General features: G+C 44.8%; 2 long non-coding RNA genes across 2 annotated transcripts in view; both read right to left on the bottom strand.

Annotated features, from left to right (window-relative positions):
* LOC142786474 (uncharacterized) overlaps positions 1-23,103 on the bottom strand; it is a 273,752-nt gene that overhangs the window by 239,951 nt on the left and 10,698 nt on the right. The window lies entirely within an intron of this gene.
* Positions 179-23,103, bottom strand: LOC142786470 (uncharacterized). The gene is made up of 4 exons (XR_012889057.1): positions 22,856-23,103; positions 10,475-10,537; positions 5,661-5,781; positions 179-2,843 (listed from the first exon to the last, which is right to left on the bottom strand). It is a non-coding gene; the product is annotated as an uncharacterized LOC142786470 (long non-coding RNA).

The raw sequence follows: 23,103 nt of genomic DNA, 5'->3' as shown, positions 1-23,103 counted from the left end.
TTATACAGCCTCCGAGACCCCTTCTACTGGTGTGCTGGTCTCTGTGGCTATACCTTAATTTTTTTAACACGTCGTTTGCATGCATCAATGAGCTTCGTGTAAGCTGCAGCGCTAGAGCGGCAAGCACAGGATGCCAGAGTGTGTCCATTGCACACATTTTGAATAAAACATGAGAATCTTTAGAGGAGGGAAAACCTTTATGTTCAAGCGATAACCTTGGTAAGCACAAACCCACTTTGTCAATGTTTGATAAACGCAGGCACAAAGAGAGGTTCATTGCACTGCGGGACGCTGAAATACAGCTGGGGTATCATGATTATAAATTGCACACAACAAATAAACATATAGGCAACAATATAAAGAGAACAGGAGTAGGGTAAAACTTCAGTAAGTGCACACAACCACATATAGAGTGCACAACGCAACACGGCTATAGTTACTCCAACACTTGACTCCGGCATGCAAAAAAAGAAAAACACAGTTTGACTACATTTTGTTGGCCACCAATTCACTAATTTTATACTTTGCATTTTACAACGCTCTGTCGCGAAAAACAGTCATGAGCAGTTGCCGCAGCAAAACGACGCAATTTTAGGTGTCCTGCAAGCAGCTAATGAAGCAGTAGTGTTTATTCAAGGTTACATCCTACCTTTAGCTAACAAATTTTTCTTAACTGTAAAATATGAGGGCCCTCCTTCACGGAGGAATCTGAAGGTATAGCGGTGCCAAGCACTTCCGTGAAACAGATTAGACCGGTTTCTGTAAGAAGGAGTCTTCTTACGGAATTATAACGTTAGCACGGCCACCACAAAACACTCCGTCCCAGCTTTTTAAATACAGACACCTTTCCGTGACTGAAACGATCACAGCAGAGTACTTCATTCGGAAGAAGCACCTTTCCGTGACTGCTTTACAGCTGTTTTCTTATGAAGGAGTTCCCTACAAACATCTTACGTTACATGTGAACGCAACCCTCCGCTCCAAGACCAGTGTACACGTAGGTCTTTATGATAGCGAGAAACGTAAAACGGACACTGTTGCTGACTAATTTGATGTCATTTCAAGTCAATATTATACTTTGTGGGATGTACTGACCAGTGGTGGATCTAGAGGGCGAGCAGTAGGGGCGATTGCCCCCTTGAAGCCGTTGCCGGTACCCCCCCCCCCTCACTTTGCACTATCGGAAATGCTGTGAGCCAGAATGTCTTGTTTTTATGCTGTGGTGGAGTTCTTGCGAATTTAGTAAGTAAATATCAAAACTCCTCCTTCTCCGTTTCTGTTCCAAGCGAATTCCCAGGGAAAGACCAGCAAGGGTGAAGCCCTTGCTGATCTTCCCCTCGGGCTGACAGACCACAATATTTACTCAGACTTGCATGCAGTGAAATAATGCACAGTGCTTGCAAAAGACACCACGTAAAAATAAAGGCCTGATGTTTGCACCTGGAATATAGATCAACAATAGTGCAGTGCATTCCGGATGAAAGTAAACTAAAATTTCTTTATAAGGCAATTTGATATATTATTATCGTATGCATTGATAATATATTCACAGGTATTTTACCACTCACCATATTTCGATTGAATACATGCGGTTTATATACATATTGCACTGCTCATGCGATATCGTAGGCTTATGGGAATACTCGAGCACGACAAATGTTCAAATTAATAATAATGCATTTGGTGTAATTTTGATTCCAATATAAATTATTGAAAATTATGTGCCCAAAATTACGTGCAACACATAGGTGCAGGTAATCTCCTGCAAAAAGTAGTTTCACTGCTGTATAAAAGTGCTATGCCATGAAAACTTCTTTGCAGAAATAATTCGCACTGCTGCAAAGCCTTACTTTTATAGGTTAAATTGACATATTGCCCTCGAATCAATTTTTCGTTTTCAACTTTAAAAGATTGTTATGCTGACTTATATGCTCCAAGTATAACAAATCTTAAAATCTAACATATTTTACTAGTTATCACTTGCATTCTACAGAAAGTCGAATTATGCTAGCACTATTCAAAGTTAATTGCGCTTCCTTTGAACCAAAAAGACCGACATTTGCACGCGCCTTGTTTCACTTGAAAATAATATTGTGCAAGTTGGTTGGATGACGATGAACATGGCCATTTTTTTATAATATGTGAAATACACTATTCAAATTCGATTTAAAATTATTCCAGCTAAATTACTATTCACTTTGAACTTAAAATTCACTACTCGCAGAAGCCTACTATGATGTGTGAATTTGTAGATAAAGTATAACGAGGCTTGTTTTTCTGACCTGTATAGATGTTCAAGCTGGGACAATGAATATACACATCTGTTTTTGTTTACCCAGTACTTAACTGTGTATTCGATTTGCTATGCTGCAATTTAACTTGTAATGTATTGCAACTGACTGCGTGAAATATTTTAAAAAAACATGGTCATGCATGCTTTGCTTGAACTCTGTCTTGCGTTTGTTCAGCAGTTAAGTGGAAGCAGCTGCTGGTACTGGTCAGTAAACATTGCGATTCTGCTAGCTGGTCAAATGTAGCATGTCACTGTGAAAAGCACATCTTCCTGTGGCATGCATTTCCCCAAATAACAGTGTCACTTTAAGTTCAGCACGTAGATTACAGTAAAGCAATAAAACGTCTCCTGTGGTAACATAGCCTGATATTTCTCAGCCGAGCTCATTGGATTCACTATGCTTCCTACAAAAATTGAGACAGTCCATGGCCTTGACAGGAAGTGTGCATACATACTACTGTACTTGCCAAATAAACTCTGAACATCCAGACATTCTGAACATATAAAGGTGGAATATATTTTGCCGATCGCACCATGTCCTATGGTTTACCTGAAAAGAAACACAACAAACAGAAAATATTAGAACACATCGACTAATGAAAGAAGGCAATCTTGGCCAAAACGAATTACTATTGCATCTACCTAGCAATAACAAATGAACGTATAAAGCAGCTCTTATGCATCCACAGTACAACCAAACTCCTCGAAAAATAAAAGACATGTATACCTAAAATGGCTGGACGAGTGAACAAAATTATCATTCAAAGCAAAAAAGCTGATTGACTTCTCAGTGGATGCCACAAAAGGGAGACACTGAAGGGCGACCACGTTCAGCATGATTGCTAGACTGTCTTTTAGAGATCATAAATATGTAACTCCTAAAAGTACTTACGAAAAAACTTTACTTTCTGTTTTTTCTGTAGCAATAAGTACAGTAAACCCTCGTAATAACGAAGTCAGCGGGACGGCGAAAAAATTCCATATAAGCAGTGATTCGGTTTACGCAACTGCCTGATAAAAGATAAGCAAGTACAGCCAACTTAGCTATGACAACTTCCCAGAAGTGGTATCACGTGAAACATATCATTATTCACACACATAAAAGTCATTCAGCTATCTTTGTCGGGTGCTTTGGCTGGGCGCGAGGATTGCTTGCCTGAGTTTGTTGAGGCAAACTATGAGGTCATGGTCGCCGCTCGAGCCGTACACTCTATTTTGTAACAGACGGAAGCTCTATTGCCTTTGAGCCATTGTTGGTATTTCACGGAGCTGTTAGTCTAGCGGCTCATCTTCCTCATCAGGGCCTCCAAGCAAGTTGACTATTTCGGCCGGCTAGTCGACTGAAGCTTTGCTGCCTTTCCCAGTATCAGCAAAGAAAGTTTGTCCTCCCCTATCTTGTTAACACCCAACAGCACTGTAATGCGTTCTTTGCTTCGTTTACATCCTGATAAAGTTTCGCCCTGTGTAGAGTGCACGCAATTTTGAAATAGTTTGTAAAAGAATGCGGACTCGTCCAAGTTGTAAATGTCTCTTTCTGCGTACTGCTGAAGTAGGGCGCTCAGCCGACGCTTGCGTCATCTATCCACGACATCGTGCTCCACGGCTGCACCTTCACCAATGATCAATTTTAAGACACATCGTGCTGTCTTTTGAAATGTTCAAGCTAGCCCTTGCTGCACTTTAAATCCTGCTTGCCCATTCAGGTGTCTATGGCTTTGGATTCTGCAGTCTATACAGACCCATTTACAGGACGGTTTGTACTTCTAATGCTTTTCAACTATTCGAGAAGCACTCTTTCCACTTCAGAGTACATAGAATCATGGTTGCGCTTTCATTTCCCGAGAAATGCTGAAAGCTGCCCAGTACAGGATCCTTATTCTTTAGAATAGTTCACATTGTTGCGGTGGTATTTCAAATTGCCTTGCGATTTCAGACCTTTGCCGGCTTTTTTTCTTTCACCTGACGTATCAGTTGAACTTTCTGCTCCAATGTCAGACACTTCCGAAACGGATACCGGCGGTGCCAGTTTCACTCGACCTAATTGCTCAATGTGTTTGCTCAAAAACAGGCAGCTTGATTCTGCCAAACTTTGTCTTACTGTACAATCAATGTTTCAAAAATTTTAGAGCATAACACCTGCCAGTTGGTGCTGTTAAGCTGTACAAACCCCCGCTTCAGAGGATTCAGAAAATCCAGGCCCAAGAATGAATCTGCGGCTGAAGAGGCTCCATTTTTTTATAATAGAGACACGACTTAACTTTTCACAAAACAATTCGGAAAATTATTCCAGTACTCACTAGACATGCAAGGTGTCAGGAGCTTTTCCCATTCTGTATCTCAGCACTAAACTACGTGAAATGTAATCCAGGCAATAAATCAAAAACAAACCAGTGCTGACATTACAGTGGAACCCTAATTATAGGACTTTCAGGGGATCACTCAAAACCGTCGTATAATCCGGATGTCGTAAAACCGGAAAACCAAGAATACAGAGGGTGACACCGAGCCTTGTCAAAAACGAAAAAAGGGCACAGATTGCCTGAATAAGCCTACGGCATGACCTTGTGGCTTTGCAAGGAAGGTACATTAAACCAGTCTTGCCAGTCGGAGCTAAAGACATCATTACTTAGTTGAAGAAGGTGCAACCAAATCTTTATTCTCAACCCTAAAAAATATAAAATCCAGCGCGCATCTTTCTACCAATAGAGTCCGAGCATTGCCTGCACATCAAAATAAAACTGAAACGGAGTTGCCAACTGCTTCCCATGAGAAGAGTCAGGCAGAGTGCCAATTCTGTCAAATAATGGTGACGGACTATGAGTTTTAGTAGAAATCTCATCTGCTGAGAAAATCTACTGTTCTGTTGTTTTGAACCTCCAGTTAATTCACACATAGTCTCGTTTTTCAACATATGGTCGTAATCACTCTAGACTAATTTCTGCAAAAAGAAATGAAACCAGAGGGCTCCCAGTTCAAATCATTATTGTGCACATTGAGTTGTTCGAATTATCAGTAGTCTTTCCCCAAAGATTAATACACAGGGCTGTGCCGGGACTAGGGCATCATTTCTAATTCAATGTAGGTTTGAATTAACAAGCTTTTATTGTATGAATCTTAATACCACTCTGCTTTTGTGCAACGTGAGGGGTGGCACACCAGGCAAATCTGAAAAAATTTGCTTTCTTTTCATAAAGGGCAACTTGTGCAAAACATTTTCATTTGTCTTCTTTCAATAAAAGCTTCTTATGATAGGTCTCCTCACATTTCTGAATAACTTTGAATCATTCATGCAAACCATATTAAATAACAAAGTATACATGCACAATAAAACAAGATCAGCAATTAACACCAGCAAAAGTCGACTTACAACATCAGTTCTTCCGCACAACTGCTGCACCAACTTCATTATCCTGTTGTCCACAGCGGTCCTTGATTTGCGGCCCTTAGACAATTTACTGCCCCTTTCCGGGTTTACGTTGAACATCTCCCTAGAAGACACGTTAATAAGTTATTTGGTGATTTAGTTTGGTTTCTTGTAACATCAGTTCATTCAATATAAAGTCCCTATCGCATTTCTTTCTGGTTTTGTAGCATCTCAAAGATGCTTTACTTTTTTTAAAGATGCTTTATTTTTTTAAATTTTGAAGTGCTCATAATTTGTAATTTATAAAGAATAATAGGCAATATTTAAAATGTACAGTGCCATCTGCCAAGGCCATAAGCTCCATGCATGGGCACAAACTTGAAACCAGTTGCATGTCACTGCATCTCTCATGCTAGCTGCTGATTTTTTTCTTTTCGTTTCGCAATAACTTCCCTACAGTTTGTGCACTATTCAGGTAACGAGGCAAGTGAGACAATACCGACAACTTTGATTTTATTACCATATCCTAGTCGAAAGATGTGGTGGGACAGCATGAAGAAAGAAGCTTAGCAAAAACTAAGCTTCTTCGTCTAAGCTTTCTTTTTTGTGCATCATACAACTGCACAGTTAAACTATAATGAACATTTACCAGCTTGCTCAATTTTCCGTGCTGTTTAGTTGTAGACAGCGGCAGTTGTCTATAGAAAAACATGATAGAGACCTCTGGCAATGAAGTATGATGACGTTGAGTACAGTTACCTCAAAGTAAACAGAAATGTTAAACAGAACTAAAGCTTATATGGAACAACTGCATGTAAAATGCTTGGTTTCGAACTCAGCTTTCAACCTTGTTGATCTCAGTAAATGTAACTCCTACTCGATATAGCATTTTTTCTGGTTTCCTCAGGTTCTGTTCAACATAGGCCTACTATATTCTTGTCCTAAGAAAGTTTGTGGCTGACATTACCTCTTTTATTGATACAGTTCAAAATACAGGTATACATTGAAATGTTACTTGACTACCACCAAAGGCAAAAAACTCCACACAAAAGTAAGCCTTACAGACAAAAGTAACAATTAAGCATTAAAGAACTCCCCAAAAAACTAAGCCTTACCGACAAAAGCAACAATTAAGCATTTTTCTTTGCACCACAAGAAATTTCAAGCAGTGCCTAGCACAGGGATTATATTCATTACGAACTAAAATTATTTAAATGTTGAAATGTGATCAACAGCACTTCTTCAAGTGGCAACAAACCAAAATTTGTAGTCATGCATTATAAGACACAAGAGATTGTATAATGTCCATAAAAATTTCTTTGGCCTTAGTGTCTGTTGGATTTATTTCATTCCGTCTTACAAAAACTTGAGCTCCTCAAAAAAATTCCCCTTCATTTGTTGTTTTCTATAAATTACTTGAAGCAGCACAAAAAAAACAAGAATGGGGGCAATAAAGCAACACACCCAACAGGACTAGCGCTAAACTGAACTCTGAATCGTTACTGAAAATTGATCCTTTAAGTCTACCTCAGAACAGTGCCTTGTCACAAAAAATTTCCAACATTATTCAAAGATGGAAGGCATAGGTATTGTTAAACTATCAGGTGGTTTGGAACAAAACATCTATTATAATCATCCGGTACTGACAGATTTATCTTCAGATTTAGCAAGATATTGGGCTTCCAAGATTCCTTATCAGTTTTCACAATTTCAAGGGTTATACGTCCCAAATTCTCAATATGTTAGTGAGAGACACTTTAGTGTAGGGCTGCAGAAATTTGAACCACCTGAGGTCCTTCTTAGTCGGCCCCTAAATCTAAGCAAATGAGCCTCCAGCATTATCGCCTTCAATTAAATTATAGCTTCCGTGGCTGGGATTGGATCTCACAACCTGTAGGTCAGCAGTATAGCACCATAACCACTAGACCACTGTGGTGGATCAAGACACTGAGACTGATTGCATAATCAGCACATCTCACCTATGAAGAAATTCCAGTGTTGTCCTGACAGGGTCTGCATAAGCTAAGTTGAAAGTTTAGTAGCTCATGAGTAAAAGACAGGTAGCCTCTGAAAAGTCCACAGCCTCGGTGAAAAGAAGCTGCTGGCAGGCCACAAAGCATTCCTTCTTTAAAATACTTCTTGTGAAAAGATGACAAACAAGCCAACGGATTGAAATCACTCAATGATTAATATAATCAATGCAGCCTGAAACGTATAGCTGCTTTATCAAAAAGGTTCCCACTACATTTACTGCACCCAAAGCACCTGATCACAACATATGATAGGGTTTCAAGCCAAGTGCAATTTTGTCATATGGCTGAATAGAACTTGTGTCACGGCAGATGGCGTACAGTTCCCAACAGAGAACTGAATGCTTGCACAATATACTAACATGATAGAGGCCCTTTACAATAAAACAAGGTGATATTCAGTACAGTCAACTCTCAGTAAACAGAAATTAAAACACTTCACTAAAAGGTCTTCCCGCTTAACCATATAACTGCCTATTTAACTTCCAAAAATTGTACAAAAATCGTTAATATTTTACAATATACATCAATCAATATGTCTGTGCAATTCTAATTTTTAAATTATTATCACGCTGATTTCTGGAATTCGCACAAAAATTCAGGAAAAGAAAAACTACTGTTGAGGGCGGCTTTCACTCAATGAATGACCTGGTAACGGGTCACAGTATACTGAAACCTGAAGCATTTTCCTTATGCAATACATGGTAACACACTTAAAAGTGCTAAGATGCTTATCGCGCAAGTGGTCGGTTATCAGCGTTCACGCAATGCCACACATGTGCACTGCTTACGACATCACCGTCACTGCTGCTCTTGTCGTCATCAGAAGCAATATGCCGGGTAAACGCAACGTTCCAGTCACTGTCGGCAACAAATGTCATGTTGCCACTAATGCTGCCACTGGCATTCTTCTTGCAAAACAGCACTATGAAATGACTGTTGCCGAGATTAAAACATGCGCGAAAGGCACTAAACGTGAATTTTGATAGACAACAACTGCTGCCTAGAGCTGAAAACTGCAAGAAAAGTAATTGACATCTGTGACGTGTCTTCGGCAGCGGTACAAAATCGCGTTATGAGTACAGTTCGGGGTCGGTGGCTTAAAGGGGCCCTGAAACACTTTTTGAACATGGTCTCAAAACGCTGCTGATTCTTGACAACACGCGAGCTAAGTATTATAGCTTGGCACATGGCATGCAATTCACAATAAATTATCAAATTTAGCTAAACATTGCTCTCTCTTCTCAGCAAATGATGGAGCAAGCTCAGAAAGCACTCGTAGAAGGCCTTCTACCAGACATTGGGTGATTTGAACATGGTGCGCTCGGTCATTACAGGGACTGCGCGGGAGGCTGTGACTTGTCCACGTGTGCACATGCGATCCCACTGAAAAAGCTGCGGTTAAAAAAAAAAAGTTCTCAATATCACGAGGCGTGAGTGGCGTATTTTGATTGACCACGCCACCCCCCCACCCCCACCTCTCTGCTTAGCTTCCAGCTCTTTTGTCGGGACGAGCAAAGAGAATGCAATTTTAGAGTGCGTCAAATTTTTGTTATTTCGCTCGTACAAGAAGGACTTTTGAAGTTTTCGCAGCATTAAATTCATGAAACAATAAAATCTTTTCATGAATCCATATCATGGTTACTTTGAAAAAGTGTTTCAAGACCCCTCTAAGTGTGACTTAAAAAAGGACCAATTATACAGATTACATAAACCGATTGGTGAGAGTTGTTGGCTCTTAAATTCCAAAAATGCTGCTAAGCAGAATACAGACTCCCTTCCTCAGCAGCAATGAAACCGATTTTAAAAGGTCAGAGCTGTAACTGTGCGACAACCACGTTTGAAAAGATGACGAAGGGCTAATACAATATGCAGCACATTCCCTTGCATTACCGCAGCTAAGCCTGCAACACTATACCTGTGGGAAAACAGTGATCAAGTCTTCCTGCAGTAATAGCAGCAGCTGTTTTCTTGTGAGTGCAGCAAGCTGCACAAAAGATTCAAAAATCTCTTTCATTACTCACTGATGATCACTGAACAGTGCTTAGAGAGCTGATTTAGGTAGGTTCTTGCATGGCTTTAGAGCTTTATGTGAAAAGCACCTCTACTTTTTGATAAATTGCAAGGAAAGCCTCTACAGTGACAGACGCACACCACAGATTTAGTTTAGATAACTGTAATTTGCATAGCTGCATAGAAACAACTTTTGGCAGAGATAGTGTCAAAAGTCGCATCTTTAAACAAGCAGTTAATTGGACATGTGGTTTGGTGCAGATGGGTGCCACACAGTAGTTAAGTGCACACAAATTCAATACGGTATGGTAATGCAAATTGCTCCGCCTTCTCCTCATGATGACAACTTGCAGCAGACAATGTGCTACGTTGTCATTTCAAGCAATCTTCTCACTTAAGCTAGCCAAGGTGATGTAATGAATGTGCAGGCTGCTTGTGGTTATCACTGACAGGGTTTTCCACCACCAGAGCACATTAAAAGCTGTACTCACAAGTTAATAAAGATAAAAACAAAGAGTACCTGTTTAATACACAAGAGAAAAACATTCCTTAAGCACAGCCAGCAAAAACCCTAACCGAAGAAAAGAAACTCCTGTACATGGTCAGAAAAAGGAGCACATTATAATCTTTTCTGACATCACAATCATTCCTGCCCTCCTTACTATAAAGGTAGCAGATGTGGTGATAACATGTGAGGCAAATTCAATGCAAGTTAGGCTACATAATTATTTGGACATATATAGCAATGCAACGAAAGCCCATATTTGAACATACCAAGTGCAATGATAGTAGGGGTGTGTGGCAGTTCAGAGAGTTTTTCCGCGATGCTGGTTCTTCCTGGAAAATAAAGAGGAATACACTTGACCAATGTTAGGAGCACGTTTCCTCAAAAACGCATCTCAACATTTTGGACATTCCTCTTGAGCAGATATAAAGGCGAAGCTGCTTATGCCCGTCTTGTATATTTGATCCTGCTGTGAAACTACCGGCATTATGAACAGGTAAATTGACCACAAAATCAGCGCAAATCTCACTACTCGCTGCTACGTCTCACGTCATATAAGAGAGGTGTAGTCGTGCGCTGATGTACCTGTGGGCTCATACCCCCCCCCCCCCCCCCCCCTTTCGTGTGAGCCAACAGTACAAAAACGTCAAATCCACCCCTCAGCGCGCTGCGATTTATTGGTTATGACGAACCAGTCATCGCGTTAGGGACGGTTGGCTAAGTTGAGTGGAGTTTTCAAACCAGAGGCATCCTAATTATTTCATTTGTTTGTCATTCCACTGATAAAGAAGTGCGACCTATCATGACTGGAGACTGGCAGTGTAACCATCGGCTGAGCTCTCTCAAGCAGTTCTCGTTGACGAAAACGTTGTGTGGGTCCCACAAGAGCGCGGAAACACTCCCACGTGCACTGCAAAGAACGCGTACCGGAGTACCAGTGACACGCAGTCCGGGTCGCCCACGAACACTGGGACAGGCAGTACAGGTGGTCTAAATCTCCGGAGCCCTCCACTACGGCGTCTCTCATAATCATATGGTGGTTTTGGGACGTTAAACCCCACAAATCAATCAAATCAATCAACAGGCATTTCAAGAGAAGCGCATGCACAGACAGAGGGGGATAAAAAGCGCGTCTCATGTTTTATATGCAAGGATGCTGCCGCGTAGCGTTCACCGCATCAAACGCTTGACAGTCATGAGTTGAACTCGAGCCTTCTCAGAATCAACGACTTTGTATCCCAGTTCACTCATCCATCAGTTCGATTGACAGAAGCCCGCGGCGAGTATCGAATCCGCCCACCACTTTTGCTTTTGCCAAGGAGCAGTGTCACGCCGCAACGCCAGCGAGCGCATGGTTCACCTCCCAGCTTTACTGCACAGACTATGCACACAAGCACGCAGAAGTTAAGGAAGCCACGTAGCTACTATAAGGGAGGTATAGAATAGCGCACCGCGAGCCCTTGCGGTCGGTAGTTGCCACTCCACATGCGTTGTAACGCGAGCCGCCGTTCGCGTTCGCGGCCCGCCTGCAAAAAATCCGAAATAGCACTCGGCGTCCGTGGCCCGTGAGGCCCGCGAATTGCTGTGTGTAGCTTCCGTGCATTTGGGTTTGCGATCGGGGTGAAAGTTTCCTCAGGAAGAGAAAACGCTATTCTGAAACTCATATGGCGCCCGCAACTAAAGCAACGCCCGCAGCACCCGCAAACGTTATTTTAAACCTCCCTATGATCTCATACCCCATTTAACCACGCTCACGACATATCCAATCACAGCCGCGTTGCCGACAAGATGCGAGCACCCCTGGTGACCACTTATTCTTACATTTATCCGTAACACTTGATGGAACCGAAAGAATCAGCACGAGAGCGTTGCAGGAGCAGCCTTGCTGCCTTCGAGAGTGAAAATTTCCATGCTGCAGGTGGAGCGAAAGAACCTGTGCGAAAGAGGACATACGCCCACAAACACGCCTGTGGGAGGCGCGTGTTGAGTTGGCAAAAATACAGCACGACAGTGACGCTAACGTCGCTGCACTGCTAAAATGCTGAGTGAGTGGTGGCGCTGACGTGCTCGCACGCTGTGTTTCTTTGATAACCACTGCAAATGCCCCACATGTGTTTCTAACGCCACGCGCATTCGTGAAGCCATTTCCAGCAACACGGCTATCACGCGCTCCGCACCGTCATCGTGCCACAGCTACCGCAAGCGAGCTCGGAGCAAACTTGGCTGCCCGAGAAGCTCGGGCCATGCTGCATTGCACCCCAGGCCAGAAAAACCGGCGCACGCGTTCTGGGACGCGAAGCAGATCCAAGGTGATCCTTTCCGCTCCACGATTGACTAATCACGGTGAGTTTCAGCCGCTATGCCGTTCAGTATATTCAATAAAGAAAAGAGGGGGGACACGCAGGCAGGTGAGCATTAACATCATTTTATGCACCAGTATTCGCCTGTGATCAGATGTGATTCCGCAACCGAAGGGAAATAAAGGGTGAGGAGGGATTGTCTATCTTGTTGAGAAACGGGATGAACAAGTTTAAGGGCAAACAAATATCATCGTCGACACAACACTAACCATGGCGCGACCGCACATTGCAATACGTGGATGCTATAGCAGAAACTTATTGATAAAGAAAACAAAGAGGATGCTAGGTAAAGCAAAAAAGAAAACACATTTTATCCCCGAAAGGTGCCAGCACTTACTCGCTCTGCATGGACGAATACGGAGTCTTTCAAAAAGAAATACAGTGCTGTAAACAAATAGCAACGACCACTCGCTATTAGCCTATTGGTCCTCTAAGTATTGAACATTTTCTGAAGGTCTCAGTGTGGTTCCATGGTGCACACCACAATAGCCGCCGCAAGTGCAGACGAGCTTCTCTCTCTCTCTCTCTCTCTCTCTCTCTTTCTCTCACACACACACACACACACACACACAAAAAAAAAAGGCTCATTACAGTTGGAGAACATTTTAGTACAAGGCAGTGGTCGGATCAGAACGGGTTGTCAGGTTGGAGATGGCGCCACCCAGTACGTAATATTACATCTTTAATTATCTGCCTGAAAGCATCACACACAGAAACTTGAGGAATTATGACACATCACTTAGGAGACGAATAAAAAAAACAAGGCGTTTTACACCAGAAATTTTCACAACGGGGTTGCGTGAAACCCTATGTTGATACAAAGAAACAAGCAAACAAGTTCAAACAAACACTACCTAACGTAACAACTGCTCCTTTTTATTTTTGGTAAGCATCGCCGCATGACAATTTTTTTATTGCAGCGGAGTTGACTTGTGTTGCCCTTTCTTCACAAAATGGATAAAAAAAATCTGTTGTGGTTTTCTACGGCATATGCACGCAGAAATATTTTTTCAATGGTAACACATTTCAAGGCCAAACATAGCTAGAAACAGGTGGAATTTGGCAGCAGACCACTCAACACATTGGCAAGCTGCTAAGACATAATTGGCAACCTGAATTATTCTATACCAGAAAGAAAGAAAAGGCACCTATTTGACGCAGCATGTTGTGTTTATGACCTTTCAATCACTGCAAGGGGTCCTCATCACTTCCACCAGTTCACCAGGGCTCCAGTAAATATTCCGTGACTACGTGCACTGCTAGCGAAGCATACATGTGTAACACGTGAAAATATAGGTCGAGGCATTCAGGCACATGTAACAACGGACAGTATAATAGGCACGCGAGGGGCTTAAAGTCAACCCCACAGGGCACGGCACCTGGCCGGAAAGGCACATGGATAACCCGTTTGTGTTCATTGCGCAGATAATACGGCACGGCACCTGGCCGCAAAGGCACATGGATAACCCGTTTGTGTTCATTGCGCAGATAATCGCAACCCTGCTGCTGATAACCGCAGGCCACAGCCCCGGTTAGCTACAAAGCCTATACGGATGAATGACGCGCATGCTGCGCATCTACTTCCAGCCCACCACTTCACCGAGGCAGTCCTGCTGACATCGCACAGCACCAGGACATTTCGTCATCACCTGCCCTCGTCGACCACACCGAGCGCCTGTTCGGACATGGATTCGGCGATGGTGGCGCACCGAGCCCTTCGTGCTATAAGAAGAGACAACACATTTCCGTGGGCCATAGGGCACGGCACCCGGCCGCAAGGGCACATGGATAACTCGTTTGTGTTCATTGCGCAGATAATCGCAACCCTGCTGCTGATAACCGCAGGCCACGGCCCCGGTTAGCTACAAAGCCTAAGGATGAATGACGCACATGCTGCGCATCTACTTCCAGCCCACCACTTCACCCAGGCAGTCCTGCTGACATCGCACAGCACCAGCACATTTCGTCATCAGCTGCCCTCGTCGACCACACCGAGCGCCTGTTCGGACTTGGATTTGGCGATGGTGGCGCACCGAGCCCTTCGTGCTATAAGAAGAGACAACACATTTCCGTGGGCCATAGGGCACGGCACCCGGCCGCAAGGGCACATGGATAACTCGTTTGTGTTCATTGCGCAGATAATCGCAACCCTGCTGCTGATAACCGCAGGCCACGGCCCCGGTTAGCTACAAAGCCTAAGGATGAATGACGCACATGCTGCGCATCTACTTCCAGCCCACCACTTCACCCAGGCAGTCCTGCTGACATCGCACAGCACCAGCACATTTCGTCATCAGCTGCCCTCGTCGACCACACCGAGCGCCTGTTCGGACTTGGATTTGGCGATGGTGGCGCACCGAGCCCTTCGTGCTATAAGAAGAGACGACACATTTCCGTGGGCCATAGGGCACGGCACCCGGCCGCAAAGGCACATGGATAACTCGTTTGTGTTCATTGCGCAGATAATCGCAACCCTGCTGCTGATAACCGCAGGCCACGGCCCCGGTTAGCTACAAAGCCTAAGGATGAATGACGCACATGCTGCGCATCTACTTCCAGCCCACCACTTCACCCAGGCAGTCCTGCTGACATCGCACAGCACCAGGACATTTCGTCATCACCTGCCCTCGTCGACCACACCGAGCGCCTGTTCGGACTTGGATTCGGCGATGGTGGCGCACCGAGCCCTTCGTGCTATAAGAAGAGACGACACATTTCCGTGGGCCATAGGGCACGGCACCCGGCCGCAAAGGCACATGGATAACTCGTTTGTGTTCATTGCGCAGATAATCGCAACCCTGCTGCTGATAACCGCAGGCCACGGCCCCGGTTAGCTACAAAGCCTAAGGATGAATGACGCAGATGCTGCGCATCTACTTCCAGCCCACCACTTCACCCAGGCAGTCCTGCTGACATCGCACAGCACCAGGACATTTCGTCATCACCTGCCCTCGTCGACCACACCGAGCGCCTGTTCGGACTTGGATTTGGCGATGGTGGCGCACCGAGCCCTTCGTGCTATAAGAAGAGACAACACATTTCCGTGGGCCATAGGGCACGGCACCCGGCCGCAAAGGCACATGGATAACTCGTTTGTGTTCATTGCGCAGATAATCGCAACCCTGCTGCTGATAACCGCAGGCCACGGCCCCGGTTAGCTACAAAGCCTAAGGATGAATGACGCAGATGCTGCGCATCTACTTCCAGCCCACCACTTCACCCAGGCAGTCCTGCTGACATCGCACAGCACCAGCACATTTCGTCATCAGCTGCCCTCGTCGACCACACCGAGCGCCTGTTCGGACTTGGATTTGGCGATGGTGGCGCACCGAGCCCTTCGTGCTATAAGAAGAGACAACACATTTCCGTGGGCCATAGGGCACGGCACCCGGCCGCAAAGGCACATGGATAACTCGTTTGTGTTCATTGCGCAGATAATCGCAACCCTGCTGCTGATAACCGCAGGCCACGGCCCCGGTTAGCTACAAAGCCTAAGGATGAATGACGCAGATGCTGCGCATCTACTTCCAGCCCACCACTTCACCCAGGCAGTCCTGCTGACATCGCACAGCACCAGCACATTTCGTCATCAGCTGCCCTCGTCGACCACACCGAGCGCCTGTTCGGACTTGGATTCGGCGATGGTGGCGCACCGAGCCCTTCGTGCTATAAGAAGAGACGACACATTTCCGTGGGCCATAGGGCACGGCACCCGGCCGCAAAGGCACATGGATAACCTGTTTGTGTTCGTTGCGCAGATAATCGCAACCCTGCTGCTGATAACCGCAGGCCATGGCCCCGGTTAGCTACAAAGCCTACGGATTGATGACGCGCATGCTGCGCATCTACTTCCAGCCCACCACTTCACCGAGGCAGTCCTTCTGACATCCCACAGCACCAGCACATTTCGTCATCAGCTGCCCTCGTCGACCACACCGAGCGCCTGTTCGGACTTGGATTCGGCGATGGTGGCGCACCGAGCCCTTCGTGCTATAAGAAGAGATGACACATTTCCGTGGGCCATAGGGCACGGCACCTGGCCGCAAAGGCACATGGATAACCCGTTTGTGTTCACTGCGCAGATAATCGCAACCCTGCTGCTGATAACCGCAGGCCATGGCCCCGGTTAGCTACAAAGCCTACGGATTGATGACGCGCATGCTGCGCATCTACTTCCAGCCCACCACTTCACCGAGGCAGTCCTTCTGACATCCCACAGCACCAGCACATTTCGTCATCAGCTGCCCTCGTCGACCACACCGAGCACCTGTTCGGACTTGGATTCGGCGATGGTGGCGCACCGAGCCCTTCGTGCTATAAGAAGAGATGACACATTTCCGTGGGCCATAGGGCACGGCACCTGGCCGCAAAGGCACATGGATAACCTGTTTGTGTTCGTTGCGCAGATAATCGCAACCCTGCTGCTGATAACCGCAGGCCATGGCCCCGGTTAGCTACAAAGCCTACGGATTGATGACGCGCATGCTGCGCATCTACTTCCAGCCCACCACTTCACCGAGGCAGTCCTTCTGACATCCCACAGCACCAGCACATTTCGTCATCAGCTGCCCTCGTCGACCACACCGAGCACCTGTTCGGACTTGGATTCGGCGATGGTGGCGCACCGAGCCCTTCGTGCTATAAGAAGAGATGACACATTTCCGTGGGCCATAGGGCACGGCACCTGGCCGCAAAGGCACATGGATAACCCGTTTGTGTTCACTGCGCAGATAATCGCAACCCTGCTGCTGATAACCGCAGGCCATGGCCCCGGTTAGCTACAAAGCCTACGGATTGATGACGCGCATGCTGCGCATCTACTTCCAGCCCACCACTTCACCGAGGCAGTCCTTCTGACATCCCACAGCACCAGCACATTTCGTCATCAGCTGCCCTCGTCGACCACACCGAGCACCTGTTCGGACTTGGATTCGGCGATGGTGGCGCACCGAGCCCTTCGTGCTATAAGAAGAGATGACACATTTCCGTGGGCCATAGGGCACGGCACCCGGCCGCAAAGGCACATGGATAACCTGTTTGTGTTCGTTGCGCAGATAATCGCAACCCTGCTGCTGATAACCGCAGGCCATGGCCCCGGTTAGCTACAAAGCCTACGGATTGATGACGCGCATGCTGCGCATCTACTTCCAGCCCACCACTTCACCGAGGCAGTCCTTCTGACATCCCACAGCACCAGCACATTTCGTCATCAGCTGCCCTCGTCGACCACACCGAGCACCTGTTCGGACTTGGATTCGGCGATGGTGGCGCACCGAGCCCTTCGTGCTATAAGAAGAGATGACACATTTCCGTGGGCCATAGGGCACGGCACCCGGCCGCAAAGGCACATGGATAACCTGTTTGTGTTCGTTGCGCAGATAATCGCAACCCTGCTGCTGATAACCGCAGGCCATGGCCCCGGTTAGCTACAAAGCCTACGGATTGATGACGCGCATGCTGCGCATCTACTTCCAGCCCACCACTTCACCGAGGCAGTCCTTCTGACATCCCACAGCACCAGCACATTTCGTCATCAGCTGCCCTCGTCGACCACACCGAGCACCTGTTCGGACTTGGATTCGGCGATGGTGGCGCACCGAGCCCTTCGTGCTATAAGAAGAGATGACACATTTCCGTGGGCCATAGGGCACGGCACCTGGCCGCAAAGGCACATGGATAACCCGTTTGTGTTCACTGCGCAGGTGAGAAAACGCTTTCAGCATTGCATGCGTTCAAACGAGCCTTGTTTAATTGTGATGCCGTGCCCTGGCCTGCTGTGTGAACTTTGCTTTGACATAGTGCATCTCGCCAAATTATGGCTACTAGCCGGTGATGTAGAATCCAATCCGGGTCCCGACACACCGTAAATTTCATGGCAACTACAACAAATCCTAAAGGAGTTAGAAGAAATTAAGGAACAACGCCTAAACGCAATAGACAAGAAACTACAACAGCTTACAACCCTGGATAAAAAGATTTCGTCTTGCGCAGAAATGGTCACTAACCTACAGAAAGTTGTTTCAACACTAGAACTAAGACTGGACGACCTCGAAAATTGCTCCAGACGATCAAATTTATTAGTGTATGGTATGCCAGAAGCCAAAGGAAGCGAAGACACGTTAGAATTTGCAGTAAATGAAAAGGTTTTCAAAAACACCCTCAAGCTTGATGCTGTAAGTATCGAACGTATTCACAGACTAGGCTGGCCACATGCTTCTAAAACAAGACCAGTAATTCTCAAACTTCTCGATTTTAGAAACAAAACAAAAATCTTGAAAAATTGTTCCAAGTTGAAGGGGTCAGGATTCTCTATTTCCGAAGACTTTTCACCACACGTACGGGATTTGCGAAGAAAATAGTGGAATTTCGCCAAATCAAGGAAAGAATCTGGCGACAAAGTGAGTCTAATTTATGATAAAGTGCGAATAAACGGAGATATGTTCTACTGGGACGAGGAGAATAATACTGTAGTTCCCTTGAGTTTTGCTTCCATCAATCCTGACACAAAAAACCAGCAGCGAAGCTATCAAAACCTTCGCTCCCACCGAAACTAACATCCCACATGTTCTTTTTGAACATAAATGCCCGTAGAATATTGAAAAAACAGACCCCCTTGAAGCCTTGCTTCTTACGTTTGAGCCCAATTTTGTAACACTAACGGAAACCTGGCTAACAAGAGATATTAAAGATGATGAGATGGCCCCTCCCAACTATGCTATCATCCGGAAAGGCCGGACGACACGAGGCGGAGGTGTGGCCATTCTAGTTATTCCGTTTTTAGTGTTACCCGATGTTGCGGGCTCTGAGGCTATCTTTTGTAAGCTGAGCTATGATGTGTGCACTGTAGTCGTTGGTTGCGTATATCGCAGTCCTTCGTCCAACTTTGACAATATACGCTGATTGCATGAGTACACAGAACAACATGTGCCGTTATCCAGAATAATAATCGCTGGTGAATTTAATGCACCTGATGTTGACTGGCACACAATGCAGCATCATTCATCCTGTGCGGATGTGTTATTTGATTTTTTGTTATCGTTCAACCTTTCACAAATAGTAACTGAACCCACACGTATACAGGGATCCAGCTCTTCCATATTAGACCTAATAATTCTCAGCCATCACTTCATAAGCGAAGAAACTAATTTATGCTTCTAGATGGTATTTCCGATCACAAGATCACATCTTGCACCATACCCCTTTACGACACTGTTACCCCTCAAGAAATAGTCGCGTGCCCTGACTACAGTAAAGCTGAGGACACTAATATACTTGAGCATCTTGCTGATGAGTATGAATCGTTTGTTAAACTTTGCCGTAACAGCTGTACCGACATCGATGCCTTGTGGCTCGCGCTAAAAGCGATTATTTCGCATTGTATAAATAAGTACGTGCCGATTAGAAAGAAGCAGCCTAATAAGCGTAATCCATGGATTACGCGCGATGTTATACACGCCAAAACGTAAATTAAAGAGGATGAGAAAACTGCTGAAAACCAACCCATTAAAATACACACAGCACGATCTCAGCACGGCTATTGAATACATGAAATAAAAAATTAAGACAGCTAAGCAATTCTACTTCACAAATACACTCACTAACTTTTCGAAATCAGCCCCAACGAAGTTCTGGAACTACATAAACCCGAAAACTCGCAATGATGACGGAACGATAGATGTAGACAACCGAAGGTCTGCTAACCTGCTTAATGACTACTTCTGCTCTATCTTCACTGAAGATGACGGCCCACTACCACAGACACGTCCGTCGGAATTAAAACCTCTAGATCAGCTATTAATAACCGAAGCACGCATACTTAATTTGCTGCTCAAACTAGATTCTAAGAAATCATCAGGACCTGACAATATATCAAATGCATTCCTTCGCAGATACGCTGAGTGGATGGCCAAGTACCTAATAATAATTTTTAACAAATCATTGTCATCAGGGAGCCTCTCTAACGACTGGAAAACAGCTAAAGTAAAACCTATTCATAAATCAGGAAGTAAAACCTCTAACTACAGACCCATCTCATTGACATGCACAGCCTGCAAACTGTTGGAACACATCATCTTAAAGCACATAACCAAACACCTTGAAAAGGAACCAATGCTAACACCCTGTCAGCATGGATTTCGAAAAGGTGTCTCCACAGTCACGCAACTACTAGAACTTGTACACGATGTATCGCCGAGTGTCGACCTACAGAAACAAATCGATCTTATCTTTTTAGACTTTTCAAAAGCTTCCGCCCGGGTATCACATGACAAACTAATTCATAAACTCGAACTAACCTTGGGGAAAGGGCCCATTGTCGATTGGATAAAAGATTATCTTAGTGACCGCACCCAGTTTGTAGAAGTCAGCCGGCAACATTCCCATAAATGTAGCGTAAGATCCGGAGGTCCACAAGGAAGCGTTCAGGCTCCAATTTTATTTCTTATATACATTAATGATCTGCCTTGTAATATTCCTGTCAGCGTCAGACTTTTCGCTGATGACTTCGTTTTATACAAAGTAATTGACTCTTATTGTGACCATCTTGCATTAAACAACTTTTTATCTTTAGTATTCAAATGGTGTAAAGAATGGCAAATGACACTGAATGTACAAAAATCAGCTGTCCTATCAATAACTAGAAAAAAACACACTTCTGATTTTAACTACACTATAGGCAGCGCCACACTCAGCGCAGTGAAAGAATATAAATACCTTGGCTTAACACTAACCCATGACTTTAGATGGGAACGCCACGTAAGCAACGTCACCTCGTCTGCACTGAAAAAATTGTTTTTTTTTTAAATAGACGTCTGAAACTAGCCCCCCCCCCCCCCCCCTACCACAAAGCTATTAGCATACCAAACTTTTGTCAGATCAACTTTGGAGTACGCTAACGCTGTTTGGTTTCCTTCCACTAAAGAACTCTTTTACTAACTCGAAGCAGTCTAAAGGAAGGCGCTAAGATGCATTTATAATAAATATAGGCTAAAAGATTCACCCACAGAATTACTAAAACAGGCCGGTATCCTCACCTTACAAAACCGAGCCAAGCTTGCACGATTAAAAATGTTATACCAGCTAATTCACAAAGACATAAAGATTGACAGTTCCAAATACTTTTTAACCCAAACACGACAAACGCGGCACAAACACGCATTATCATTACATGAGCATGTCATGCATACGGAAAGTCATAAATATTCATTTTTTTCCTTTAATGACACGTGAATGGAACAGGCTGGATCCTAGCATAACAACAAGCGCGACGTTATCTTCCTTTTTAACATTGCTTGAAGATCAGCTACATGCTGCCCAGTTATGAGCCTCCTGTATCATGCTTACTTCTGTATAACTTTTTTTTATATCAGTGCGTTTCTTGCTCCTGTTTTCCCTTTGTATGCCTCTTTGTTCACTTTTTTTGCTGTTACACTGTACCCATAATTTCGTTTATCCTACATACTGTTACTTCGTTTATTTTCACCATTTTTAGATAAATGTATTTTTTTACTGCAGTTTTGCCATTATACACCTCTTTGATCACCCCTTTTTTTACGTATTAGGATGTACTATTATTATGATGTACTATTACGTCTTCTCGTCTGCCTTCGTTAACCACCAATATTTTTTTATGTATAATTGAATATTTGATATATGTATTGTCATATTGTAACAATCCAATATGACCTTCCTGTAAAGATCCCTGATGGGATCGACAGTATGAATAAATAAATAAATAAATAAATAAATAAAAATACATAGACGTATAATGGGGAAGGGGGGGGCACTGCGACAAACGTCCCTCCTTCCCCGAAGGAAAAGCCTGAGCACACCTATACATATAGCAACACGTACTTTTCCCTCAAGAAACACGTGTTTACGTCACTCAACGCATAGCGCCAGCTTGAACTAATAAACCCTGACCATTCTCAGCACAACACAAATACACAACGATGAGCCCACTCGACACGTTCAGCTCAAACGTTAACAACCACCAAAATGAAACGATAAGCGCTCAACGGGTGACAATGTACGGTTTCGAATGGTTGTTGCCCAAAAGATAAACCTCCTAGAGCCACTCTGGTCAGAGCTGCAAACCGTTTGGCAACAGGAACCTTATTTCACGCCATTGTACCACGGGCGTTATGCTTTTAATAAAGATTATACACTTTGCTGATCCATTGCTAACTGATCGGGAGTGCTGCGCCTTGAGCCTTACTTAGATCGCATATACGTTTCGCGTGCCTGTTTTGTGGAATATCAATAGCAAAAGCCAAAGTGAAGCACACGTACCTGCGGTAAAATTCCCAGCGAGTCTTGTCCTGAAGATCGTCAAACGTTGTCGCAGTCTCTTGCTTGAACAATATGTCGACGAAAACCAGCCCTCGAACGGATCGGACCGTGCGCCGAGGGGAGTCGGCACACGACCGAGACGAAAGGCGGGAAACGTTGATCACGTGACTTTAACTCCACCGCGACGCCCGCGCCAAACGGCGCCCGGTTGTTGAAGCACTTGAAGTGGCTGTGCGCTGCCGCAAACG

The sequence above is a fragment of the Rhipicephalus microplus genome, unplaced genomic scaffold, assembly GCF_043290135.1.
Source record: "Rhipicephalus microplus isolate Deutch F79 unplaced genomic scaffold, USDA_Rmic scaffold_24, whole genome shotgun sequence".
NCBI classification, from domain to species: domain Eukaryota; kingdom Metazoa; phylum Arthropoda; class Arachnida; order Ixodida; family Ixodidae; genus Rhipicephalus; species Rhipicephalus microplus.
This window is presented reverse-complemented; position numbering and strand designations above follow the sequence as displayed.